Consider the following 12,886-nt stretch of genomic DNA (forward strand, 5'->3'; position numbering starts at 1 on the left):
ATTAAGAAGACTTCTATGCTGGCATTTTATTTTATTATTTTTTTTTATTTTTTTTAACGTTTATTTATTTTTGAGACAGAGACAGAGCATGAACAGGGGAGGGGCAGAGAGAGAGGGAGACACAGAATCTGAAATGGGCACCAGGCTCTGAGCTGTCAGCACAGAGCCCGACGCAGGATTCAAATTCACAGACCGTGAGATCATGACCTGAGCCGAAGTCGGATGCTTAACCGACTGAGCCACCCAGGCGCCCCACTATACCGGCATTTTAAATCAAATTTGTAGAGGAATAATTTAAGTTGTACCTAATGTGAGTGTACAATTCTATGAGTTATGATAAATTTATGGAGCCATATATTTGCCCTCCAAACAAGTTATAGAACATTATAACACAGAAAAATCTCTTGTGGCCAGTGGAGTCAGTTTAGCATTTCTCATCAGCCTCTTTCCCCAGGAAACCACAGGTCTGATTTCTATTACTAGAAAGTATTTTGTTGATTTTTGACCTTCATATAAGAGAAAATGTTAATTTGTCTCTGTGTCTTCCTTATTTGGTCAGCGTAATGTTTTTGAGGTTTATCCCTGTAACTGTATCAATAATGTTTTCCTTTTATTCCCCCCCTGAGTTATACTCTATTGCATGAAAATGAATTTATTCCTTTATTTGGACATTTTCTGATTTTTGACTTGTCTAAATATAGTTATTATAATTATTCACCTACGTGGCTATTGTGTGTCTTTTTTGAAGTTGTTTTTTTTTTTTTTTTTTTTCTGTGACTAATTACCTCAGAGTAGAATTGCTGGGTCATATGGTGAACATTTTGAGAAACTACCAAACTCTTTCTTGACATGGTTTATTATTTTGCAATCCTACCACGCAAGGATGAAAGTTTTATCTAACCCACTTCTTCACTACTATTTGATATTATCAGTAATGTTAATTTTAGTCATTGTAATGGATATAAAATGGGAATTTATTTTGGTTTTATTTACATTTCCATGATTAATATGTTGAACATCCTTTTTGAATATTCATTGACCACTTGTATCAGAAAAAAAAATCAATATAAATATCATACAATTTCACCTATATGTGGAATTTAAGAAACAAAACAGGAGAATGTAGGGGAAGGGAAGAAAAATAAGATAAAAACAGTGAGGGAGGCAAACCATAAGAGATTCTTAATACAGAGAACAAACTGAGGGTTACTGGAGGGATGTTGGCTGGGGGATGGGCTAAATGAGTGATGGGCATTAGGAAGGCACTCGTTAGGATAGGCACTAGGTGTTATATGTAAGTGATGAATCATAAATTCTACCCCTGAAATCATTATTACACTATATGTTAACTAACTTGGGTTTAAATAAATTTTTTAAAAAAAGAAAACAATTTTTAAAAATTGCCTTTTATTTCTGTTGACCTATCTGTAACATTGTAAAATTTTGTTTATCTATTTGTTGGTTTTTATTTTTAGATTACATACATGTTATACAAACCTTGTGTCATCTGTGGCTAAGGACAGTATTACCTATTACTTTCTACTCTTTCGGGCTTTTTTTCCCTTCTCCCATTACGACCAGTAAATTCAGTGAAGTATGGAATAAAAGTCATGAGTTCAAGCTTCACGCTGTTTCTAGACTTAGGAGAAAAATATTGAGTCTTTCATCATGGTCTTGATATTAGCCTTATATTTGTAATAAATGGCTTTGTCAAGGTAAGGATGTTTTCTTCTATAGATAGTGTACTAAGAATATTTTTCAGAATGAATTTTGAATTTTTTACAATTCTTTTTTTTATCTGTGTAATGATTATAGTATATATATATTTTTTTCTTTTTCTTTTTTTTTTTTTGAATTTTGATTCATCTTTCTCCAGTACTCTAAAAATGGCACCCCAGGGACACCTGAGTGGGCTCAGTTGGTTGAGCATCCTACTCTTGATTTTGACTCAAGTCATGATTCCAGGGTCAGGGCATGGAGCTGCATATTGGGTCCCATGCTGAGTGTGAGCCTGTTTAAGATTCTCTCTCTTTCTGACCCCGAACACTCAAAGAAATCTTGAAAAAGAAAACCAAAGCAGCGGGCATCACAATCCTGAACCTCAAGCTATACTACAAAACTGTAATCATCAAGACAGTATGGTACTGGCACAAGAACAGACACTCAGATCAATTGAACAGAATAGAGAACCCAGATGGACCCACAAATGTACGGCCAACTAATCTTTGACAAAGCAGGAAAGAATATCTGATGGAATAAAGACAGTCTCTTTAGCAAGTGCTGCTGGGAAAACTGGACAGCGACATGCAGAAGAATGAACCTGGACCACTTTCTTACTCCATACACTAAAATAAACTCAAGATGGACAAAAGATCTAAATGTAAGACACAAAGCCATCAAAATCCTCGAGGAAAAAGCAGGAAAAAACGTCTTTGATCTTGGCCACAGCAACTTCTTACTCAACACGTCTCTGGAGGCAAGGGAAACAAGAGCAAAAATGAATTACTGAGACCTCATCAAAATAAAAAGCTTCTGCACAGCGAAGGAAACAATCAGCAAAACTAAAAGGCAACTGACAGAAAGGGAGAAGATATATGCAAAGGACATATCAGATAAAGGGTTAATATCCAAAATCTATAAAGAACTTATCAATGTCAACACCCAAAAAACAAATCATCCAGTGAAGAAATGGGCAAAAGACATGAATAGACACTTCTCCAAAGAAGACATCCACATGGCCAACCGACACATGAAAAAATGCTCCACATCACTCATCATCAGGGAAATACAAATCAAAACCACAATGAGATACCACCTTACACCTGTCAGAATGGCTAACATTAACAACTCAGGCAACAACAGATGTTGGCGAGGATGTGGACAAAGAGGGTCTCTTTTGCACTGTTGGTGGGAATGCAAGCTGGTGCAGCCACTCTGGAAAACAGTATGGAGGTTCCTCAAAAAACTAAAAATAGAACTATCCTACATCCCAGCAATTGCACTACTGGGCATTTTTCCAAGGGATACAGGTGTGCTTTTTCGAAGGGACACAAGCACCCCCATGTTTATAGCAACACTATCAACAATAGCCGAAGTATGGAAAGAGCCCAAATGTCCATTGATGGATGAATGGATAAAGAAGAGGTGGTGTGGTATATATATATATATACACAGACACACACACAGACACACACACACACACACACACACACACACACACAATGGAATATTACTCAGCAATCAAAAAGAATGAAATCTTGCTATTTGCAACTACGTGGATGGAATTGGAGGGTATTATGCTAAGTGAAATTAGTCAGCGAAAGACAAAAAGCATATGACTTCACTCATATGACGACTTTAAGAGACAAAAGAGATGAACATAAGAGAAGGGAAGCAAAAATAATCTAAAAACAGGGAGGGGGACAAAACATAAGAGACTCTTAAATATGGAGAACAAACAGAAGGTTACTCAAGGGGTTGTAGAAGTGGGGATGGACTAAATGGGTTAGGGGCATTAAGGAATCTCCTGAGATCATTGTTGCACCATATGCTAACTAATTTGGATGTAAATTTAAAAAAAAATTAAATTAAAAAAAAGATTCTCTTTCTCTCTACCCCTCTACACCTCTACCCCTGTTGTGCTCTCTCTAAAAAAATAATAAGTAAATACATAACCATATAAATAAGTAAATAATAAAAATGAAGATGGTACTCTGCTATATTCTAGCTTGCCTGTTTTCTGAAGAAACATCTGCTGCAATTATCTTTTTTTTTCCTTCTCTACTATGTTCTTTTTCTCTGGCTGCCTACAAGACTGTTTATTTTTGCTATTCTAAAGACTGATGAGGATATCTAGGTGTACTTACTGATTTATCCAATTAGGAATTCTTTGACATTTTTGGATGTATAATTTGACATCTTTTATAATATTAGTTTTTTTTCAATTAAAAGCAAAAATATATAGACAGTGATTGAAGACTATTATTTTTCATTGTGACTGCACAGTTTATCAATGTTCTAGAGATGGGCAGATTATGAATGGTATTAGTATTATATGCAGCACTTTTTCAATTATAAAAGTAAAAATCATGCTGTCTGATAAATATCATAACATTACTTTCTACCAAAAATTTCTTTCCAGTCTGGATGCTCGTTCCTTCTTTTCTTCTTTTCTTTCCTTTTCTTTTTTCTTTCCTTTTCTTTTTTCTTTTTCTTTCTTTCTTTCTTTCTTTCTTTCTTTCTTTCTTTCTTTCTTTCATTGCTGTGGGTAAGATTTCTAATACTAATTGAATTAAAGTGTCAAGAGTGGGCCTCCTTGTCTTATTCCTGTTCTGAGAGGAAAAATTTTGAGCTTTTCATCATTGAGTGTGTTCTACTTTTTCCATCAATCAACTGGATGTAATTAATATTTGTCAACTTCTTCATCCAACAAGTACAGAATAAACATTCTCCTCAAGCTCACATGGCACATTCCGTGAGATGAACCATATTCTAGACCACAAAACATAACTTAGAAAATTCAAAAGAATGAAAGTTATATATTGTTTCTTTTCAAACCACATTAGAATTAAAATATAAGTCAATAACAGAACCTAAATGAAAATTAAAATATAACATCTCAAAATTTATGGCAGGTAGTGAATGCATATTTTAGAAAAGAAGATAGATATAAAATTATTAATCTGAACTTGTATCTTGGAAAATAAATGAGAAAAATTAATCAAAAATAAGGATAATAAAAGAAATAAAGCTAGAGTTGAAATTAATGAAACTGAAAATAGAAAATCAATAGAGAATAAAGCTAAAGGCTAACTAGGAAATAAGAGAGATGAAACAAGTTGACAATATCAGAATTTAAAGAAATGACATCATTGCAGATCACATTGACATTAAAAAGATAATGAAGAAATTTGGGGTGCCTATGTGGCTCAGTAGGTTAAGCATCTGACTTTATCTCAGGCCATGATCTCACAGGTTCATGGGTTTGAGGCATATGTTGGGCTCTGTGCTGACAGCTCAGAGCCTGGAGTCTACTTTGGATTCTGTGTCTCCCTCTCTCTCTGCCCTTGCCTGCTTGTGCTCTGGGCAGATAATGAAGATATATGAAGATAATGAAGAAATAATATAATCAATTCTATGCTAATAACTTTTATAAACTACTTGAAATGAATCAATTCCTTAAAAGACACATTCTGCCAAAATTCACACAAGAAGATATAGATACTAGAATTATATTTAATAAATGAATGAGTATTTTTTTTTTTGAGAGAGAGAGCATGTGAGTAGGGGAGGGGCAGAGGGACAGACAGAATCCCAAGCAGGCTTCATGCTAAGCCTGGACCCTGACACAGGACTTGATCTCATGACTATGAGATCATGACCTGAGCCAAAATCAAGGGCTGGTCACTTAACCAACTGAGCCACCCAGGTGCTCCTAAAAAGTGGAATCAACAATTAATAACCTTCAAAAACAGAAAGCACCAGGTCCAGATGGGTTCACTGATGAATATTACCAAATACTCAAAGAAGAAATACCCATTTTCTATAATCTCTTCAAGAAGACAGAAGCAAAGGAAATAGTTAATAACTAATTCTAATTTACTTAATACTTAATAACTAATTCTACAATGCCAGCATTACTTTAATAACAAAACTAGAGTAAGATGTTACAACAAAATCAAAGACATTTATCTCTGATGAATATAAATGTATATTCTCAAAAACATTTAACAAATTAAATCCAATGATGTATAAAAAATTATATACCATGGCCAAGTGAGATTTATTTCAAATTATGCAAGGCTGATTCAAATTTTAAAAATCAAATAATTTAAATTAAGTACATAAATTAATACATTATATTAATTAATAAATTAATTTATATTAATATATAAAGAAGAAAATCATATGATAATAGCTATAGATAACAGAAAAAGCATTTGGCATAATCCCACACCCATTTATAATAAGTATTCTCAGCACACTAGATATAGAAGGGGAATATCCTTAACTTGATAAAAATATCTACAAAACATCTAAAGCCATCATACTAAGAGATACACAGATTGGAAAGGAAGAAATGAAACTAATTTATTCACAGGTATATAATCATCCATGTAGAAAATCTGAGAGAATTGACTATATATATATATATATATAGAGAGAGAGAGAGAGAGAGAGAGTCAATGTGTGTATATACACACATACATACATACTGGAACTAACAAGTGATAATAGTAAGTTTTCAAGGTATAAGGTTAACATATAAAAACTACCACTTTCCTATATACTAGCATCAATCAAGTAAAATTTAAAATTAAAAATTTTACAGTGCCATTTACATTAGCACACCAAAAATGAAATACTTAGTTATAAATCTAAAAAACAAGTTTAAGATTTATATAAGGAAAACTACAAAACTGAAGAAAAAAATTAAAGAAGAACAAAATAAATGGAGACATATTACATGGTCGTGGATAGAAAGACTTGATATTGCCAAAATGTTGACTGTTTACAACTTGATCTCTAGTTTTATCACAGTTCTAATCAAAATCCCAGCAAGTTTTTGTGGTCATCAGCAAACTGATTTTAAAGTTCTTATGGAGAGGCAAAATACCCAAAATAAGCAACCTATTATTAAAGTAGAAGAACAAAGTTTAAGAGTTAACACTATTTGACTTGAAGACATACTATAGAGCTTCAGTAATCAAGACAGTGTGGTATTGGTGCAAGAATCAGAAAATGAATTGATGGAACAGAATAGAGAGCCCAAAATTAACCCATGCAAATGTAGTCAACTAAACTTTGACAAAAGAGTAAATGTCATACAATGGAACAAAAAGTGTCTTCAACAAAACGTGTTGGAACACATTTCACCCCATGAAAAAAAAAATCTAGACACAGATCTTATACACTTCATAAAAATTACCAAAAAAAGGATCAAAGACCTAAATATAATATTCAAAACCATGTAGCTTCTATAAGCTAACATTGGAGAAAATGTGAATGACAGTGGGTATCAAAGACTTTCAAATGACCAGAAAACACTTAAAATGGCAATAAATAAATCTCTATCAATAACTACTTTAGAAGTAAATGAACTAAATACTCCTAAAGGAAAGAAAGGAAGGGAAAAAAGGAAGGGAAAAAAGGAAGGGAAGAAAGGAAGGAAAGAAAGGAAGGAAAGGAATAAAGGAAGGGAAGAAAGGAAGGGAAGAAAGGAAAACACAGAAAGAAAGAAAGAAAGAAAGAAAGAAAGAAAGAAAGAAAGAAAGAAAAAGAAATAGGGGTGCCTGGTGACTCGGTTAAGCATCTAAGTCTTGATTTTGGCTCAGGTCATGATCTCATGGTTGTGGGATAGAACCCCACATCAGGCTCTGCACAGACAGCACAAAGCTTGCTTGGGATTCTGTCTCTCACTCTTTCTGCCCCTCCCCTGTTCATGCTCCCCCCTCTCTTTTTTCTCAAAGCAAATAAGTAAACTTTAAAAAAAATACAAGAAAGAGGGAAGGGGAAGGGGAAAGGGAAGGGGAGGGGGAAGGAAGGAAGGAAGGAAGGAAGGAAGGAAGGAAGGAAAGAAGGAAGGAAGGAAGGAAGGAAAGATGGATGCACATAGTGTGGCAGAATGGATAAAATACAAGACCTATCTATATGCTGCTTATAAGAAACTCACTTTAGATCTAAAGGTACACACAGATAGAATGTAAAGTGATTGAAAAATATATTACACACAAATTTAAAACAAGAGAAAGTTGAGATAGCAATACTTATGCAAGACAAAATAGATTTTAAAACAAATTTTAATGAGATAAAAAAGGAGATTACATAATAATAAAAGGATCAGTCCAAAAAATATGTATAACACTTGTAAATATTCATGCACATAACATACGAGAGCCTAAATATATAAAACAAATATTAATAGATACAAAGGTAGACAATGACAGTAATAAAACAATAGCATAAGACTTTAACATTGGGGATCAGGAATATGGCTGTGTGATCAGTGTGAGCAATCCAGCCACTGGTGCAGTGCCTTCCAGCCTTCACCTGTGTTGGAAGGCAGGGGATCGCTGCATCCTTTCAGCACTGCCATTCAGAGAACTGCCGAAGAGGACTGCAGTTCTGAGGACCCTCCTGATGCACTTGGACCCTCTCTTGTAGAACAAGCCTTAAACCTTAAAGCTGTGAAACTGGAGAAGGAAGTCCAGGACTTAACAATGAGATACCAGAGAGCTGTGGCTGATGATGAAAACATAAGGTGGCAAACCCAGATATATGTAGAAGATGCCAAGATATTGGAATCCAGAGTTTCTATAAGGACTTGGTAGAGGTGGCAGACATTTTGGAAAGGACTGCAGAGTACATTTCTGAAGAAACAAAGCCTGGGGTCCGGAAGCTTACTCTGGAGAATATCTTCCAAGAGTTATCACTTTTAGAAGTAAAGCTAAAGAGTGTTTGCCAAACATGGCCTGAAGAAGATGACATCCATGGATGACAAATATGACCCTCATGAGTATTAACTCATCTGTCATGTGCCCACTGGCATTGGGGTACAGCCTGGCACAGTGGCATTAGCAAGACAAGATGGCTATAAGCTTCATGGCCACACAATTAGCAGTGGAATCTCAGAGAAGACTATGAATGGGCCATGAGGAACTGAATGTTCTCCTAGAGTGCAGTCACCTATGGTTCCTTGATTTATTAAACTAAGTTTGCATTTGGAAAAAAGGAAGGAGAAGAAGAAAGGAGAAAGAGAAGGAGAAGAATAAAGGAGGAGAATAAGAAAAGAAAAGAAAAGAAAAAGAAGAAGAAAGAGGAGGAGGAGGAGGGGGAGGGGGAGGGGGAGGGGGAGGGGGAGGAGGAGGAGACTTTAATATTCCACTTACATCAAAGGGTAAACTATCCAGATAGAAAATGGGAACATTGACCTTAACATTAGAACTAATCAACTTAGGAGATTTAACAGCACATTTATCAAAAACCAGAAGATTATACATTCTTCTCAAGTACACATGAAAATTCTCCAGGATAGATCATTTGTTAGGTCAGAAAACAAGTCTCAATAAATTTAAGAAAACTGAAATCATATAAAGTATCTTTACTCAGCACAATGCTATGAAACTAGAAGCCAATTTCAAGAAATCTGGAAAACGACAACAAGAACAACAACAACAACAACGAGAAAACACAAGTCTAAACAACATGCTACTAAATAACCACTGGGTCAATGAAGAAATCAAAGAGGAAATCTAAGAATACCATAAGACAAATGAAAATGAAAACAATACTTGAAAATCTAAGAGATGAAGTGAAAGTCGTTCTAAGGGGAAAATATACAGCAATACAGGCTAACTTTAAAAAACAAATCTCAAAGACCCAATCCAACCTTACACCTATAAGAAGTAGAAAAAGAAAAAGAAAAAAAAGGAAGGAAATAATAAAGATTAGAGTAAAAGTAAATGAACTAGAGACTAAAAATCAATAGAAAAGATCAATAAAACTAAGAAATGGTTGTTTGAAAAGATAAACAAAATTGATAAACCTTTAGCAAGACTCATAGAGAAAAAAAGGGAAGGACCAAATAAAATCAAAAGTTAAGAGAAGTTACAACCAACCCCACAGAAAAACAGAGACTACCATGAAAAACTACACACCAACAAATTGGACAACCTAGGAGAAAATGACAGATTTCTAAAAACATACAATCTTCCCAAATTGAACCAGGAAGAACCAGAAAAATTGAACAGACCAATTATTAGTAATGAAATTGAATTAGCAATCAAAAACTTCCCAATAAACAAAAGTCCAGTAACAGACAACTTCACAAGCGAATTCTCCCAAACATTTAGAGTTACTTATTTTTATTAAACTATTTCAAAAAATAGAAGAGGAAGAAATGATTCCAAGCTCATTCTACCAAGCCAGCTATACTCTGATATCTAACCTAGAAAGAAAGAAAATTACAGGCAAATATCACTCAAGAATATAGTTTTTAAAATAGTCAACAAAATATTAGCAGGTCAAATTCAATAATACACACAAAAAATCATACACCATGATTAACTGGGATTTATTCAAGTGATGCAAAGATGGTTCAACATCTTGAAATCAACATGGCATATCACGTTAACCAAAAAAAGAATAAAAATTACATTATCATCTCAACAAATGCAGAAAAAAGCATTTGACAAAATCAACCTTCACTGAAAAACTACAAGTAATAAGTGAACTCAGTAAAGTCACAGGGTATAACATCAGTATATAAAAATGTGTTAGATTTGAATACACTAATAATGAAGTAGCAGAAAGAAAAATTAAGAAAATAATTCCATTTACAATTGCACCAAAAAGGATACCTAGGAATACATTTAACCCCAAAGGTAAAAGTACTCTGTAAACTATAAAACACTGATGAAAGAAAATGAATATGACACAATTACTCCATGCTTATGGATTTGAAGAATTATTACTGTGAAAAATGTCCATACTACCCAGAGCAATCTACAGATTGAATGCAATCCTTATCAAAATACAAACAGCATTTTTCACAAAACTAGAAAAAATAATATTAAAATTTGTATGGAACCACAAAAGACCTTGAATAGACAAAGCAATCTTTGGAAAGAAGAACAAAACTGGAGGTATCACAATTCCAGGTTTCAAGACATACTACAAAGCTGTAGTCGTCAAAACAGCATTCTACTGGCACAAAAACAGACATATAGATAATGGAATAGAATAGAGAGCCTGGATAATAAACCTGCATTTATATGGTCAATTAATCTCTGACAAAGAAGGCGAGAATATACAATGGAGAGAAGACAGTCTCTTCAATACATGGTGCTGCGGACATTCTCATGAAACAGGACTACTTTCTAACCCCATACACAAAAATAAATTCAAAATCTATTAAAGACCCAAACATAAGACCTAAAACCAGAAAAATCCTAAAAGAGAACACAGGCAATAATTTCTCTGACATCATTCATAGCACTATTTTTCTAGATAGGTCTCCTGAGAGAAGGGAAATAAAAGCAAAAATAAACAACTAAAGCTTTTGCCCAGCAAAGGAAACCATCAACAAAACAAAAAGACAACTTACTGAGTGGGAAAAGATATTTGCAAATGATATGGGGATTAATATCCAAATTACATGAAGAACTGATATACAACTTAACATCAAAAACACTAAAACATCCCATTAAAAACAATGGACAGAGGACCTGAATAGACTTTTTTCACAGGAGACATCCAGATGGCCAACAGGCACATGAAAAGATCCTCAAAATCGCTGTCATCAGGGAAAAGCAAATTTAAGCCACAATGAGATTTCACCTCACACCTGTTAGAAAGGCTAAAATTGGCAGTTTGAATCGGGGTCCAATGAAAGAGTAGGGGTCTTGGTTTTCTAATTCTTTTTCTGCCTTGCTTGTTTAAGCCTCAGCAGAATTCAAAGGCTGGCAGTAAGGCTGGGAAGGACTCTGAAAAGGCCAAGACATAGGGACAAGCCAGCAGAGAGCTGGCTTGAAGTTGCCAGTGGGCAATATTCAGTGAAACCTAAGATAACCAGTCATGGACGTGTGGGCGTGACTGTCGCTGTGCACAGTGCAGCCATCATGGAGTACCTCACCGCAGAAGTACTTGAATTGGCAGGAAATGCATCCAAACGTTTGAAGGTAAAGCTTGTTACCCTTCCTCATTTACAACTTGCTATTCGTGGAGGTGAAGAATTGGATTCTCTCATCAAGGCTACAATTGCTGGTGGTGGTGTCAATCCTCACATAAACAAATCTCTGACTGGGAAGAAAGGACAGTCAAAGACTGTTGAAAGGATCCCGGATTCCTTATTATCTCAGGACTCTAAATACTCTTAACAGCTATCCAGTGTTGGTGATTCCAGGAGACTGTATCTCTGTGAAAAACACAACACTGACTTTTTGTAATTCTATTTGAGCAAGTTGGAAGTTTAATTAGCTTTCCAACCAACCAAATTTCTGCATTTGGGTCTTAACCATATTTCAGTGTTACTGTGGCTTCAAAGAAGCTATAGACTCTGAAGTAGTGGATTTTGATTGAATTGACTTTACAAAAAAAAAAAAACTTCTATGGGTTTTAATTGTGATGCAGAAGTTATAGTAACAAACATTTGGTTCTGTACATTGTTTCCACTCCAGTGGATAAGCTCATATCAGTAAAGGTCATATCCCACCCCCATCCTGCAAAAAAAGAACGGCTAAAATCAAAAAGACAAGAAACAAGTATTGATGAGAATGTGGAAAAAAGGAAACCTCATTCACTGTTGGTGGAAATCTAAATTGGAAGAGCCACTTTGGAAAACAGCATGGGCACTCCTCAAAAAATTAGAAATACCATGTGATCCTTCCTAAGTTTGCTGTCTCTTTCTCCTAAGTTTACTGTGAACCTAAAATTGCTTTAAAAATAGTAAAAAGTGAAGCAATCTACCTGGCTTATAAACCTATGACTGGATGAAAAACAAAATTGTATTGTTAAAAAATATTATGTATTTCCTCTTGTTTTCTATTTACCTCATTTTTTTTTTGTGACTACCACCAGCAGAATTAATTTCTTCATAATGAATGTGTAAACTTTGCCTGACTGTAAGGTAGGTATCAAGTTCTCATGGTCATTTAATCTCTGTAACCGCACAGCAGGCAAAATGGAGAATCCAGAAAAACTAGGAACTTAAACAGATACTAATTTTACTTACGATGACAAAATTGTCCTTAGAGCAAATAAATGGTTTAGCAAGGAGTCCTCACCATCATACACATGTTATCCCTATGACATTAGAGTGAGTCTGTTGCATCTCAAGTCCACATGTTTTACTGGTGTACTGAGGCTATATATAACTGAAAGGATGTTA

General features: G+C 34.6%; 2 pseudogenes; both read left to right on the plus strand.

The window, feature by feature from the left end:
- Positions 1–7,990: 7,990 nt before the first annotated feature.
- On the plus strand, positions 7,991–8,654 carry LOC124521180 (grpE protein homolog 2, mitochondrial-like; annotated as a pseudogene).
- A 1,437-nt stretch (positions 8,655–10,091) lies between these two features.
- On the plus strand, positions 10,092–11,876 carry LOC124521181 (histone H2A.Z-like; annotated as a pseudogene).
- Positions 11,877–12,886: the final 1,010 nt, after the last annotated feature.

Source organism: Lynx rufus, unplaced genomic scaffold, assembly GCF_022079265.1.
Source record: "Lynx rufus isolate CCGP_SWC_20201006 ecotype Redwood Valley unplaced genomic scaffold, mLynRuf1.p SCAF_3, whole genome shotgun sequence".
Taxonomy (NCBI): domain Eukaryota; kingdom Metazoa; phylum Chordata; class Mammalia; order Carnivora; family Felidae; genus Lynx; species Lynx rufus.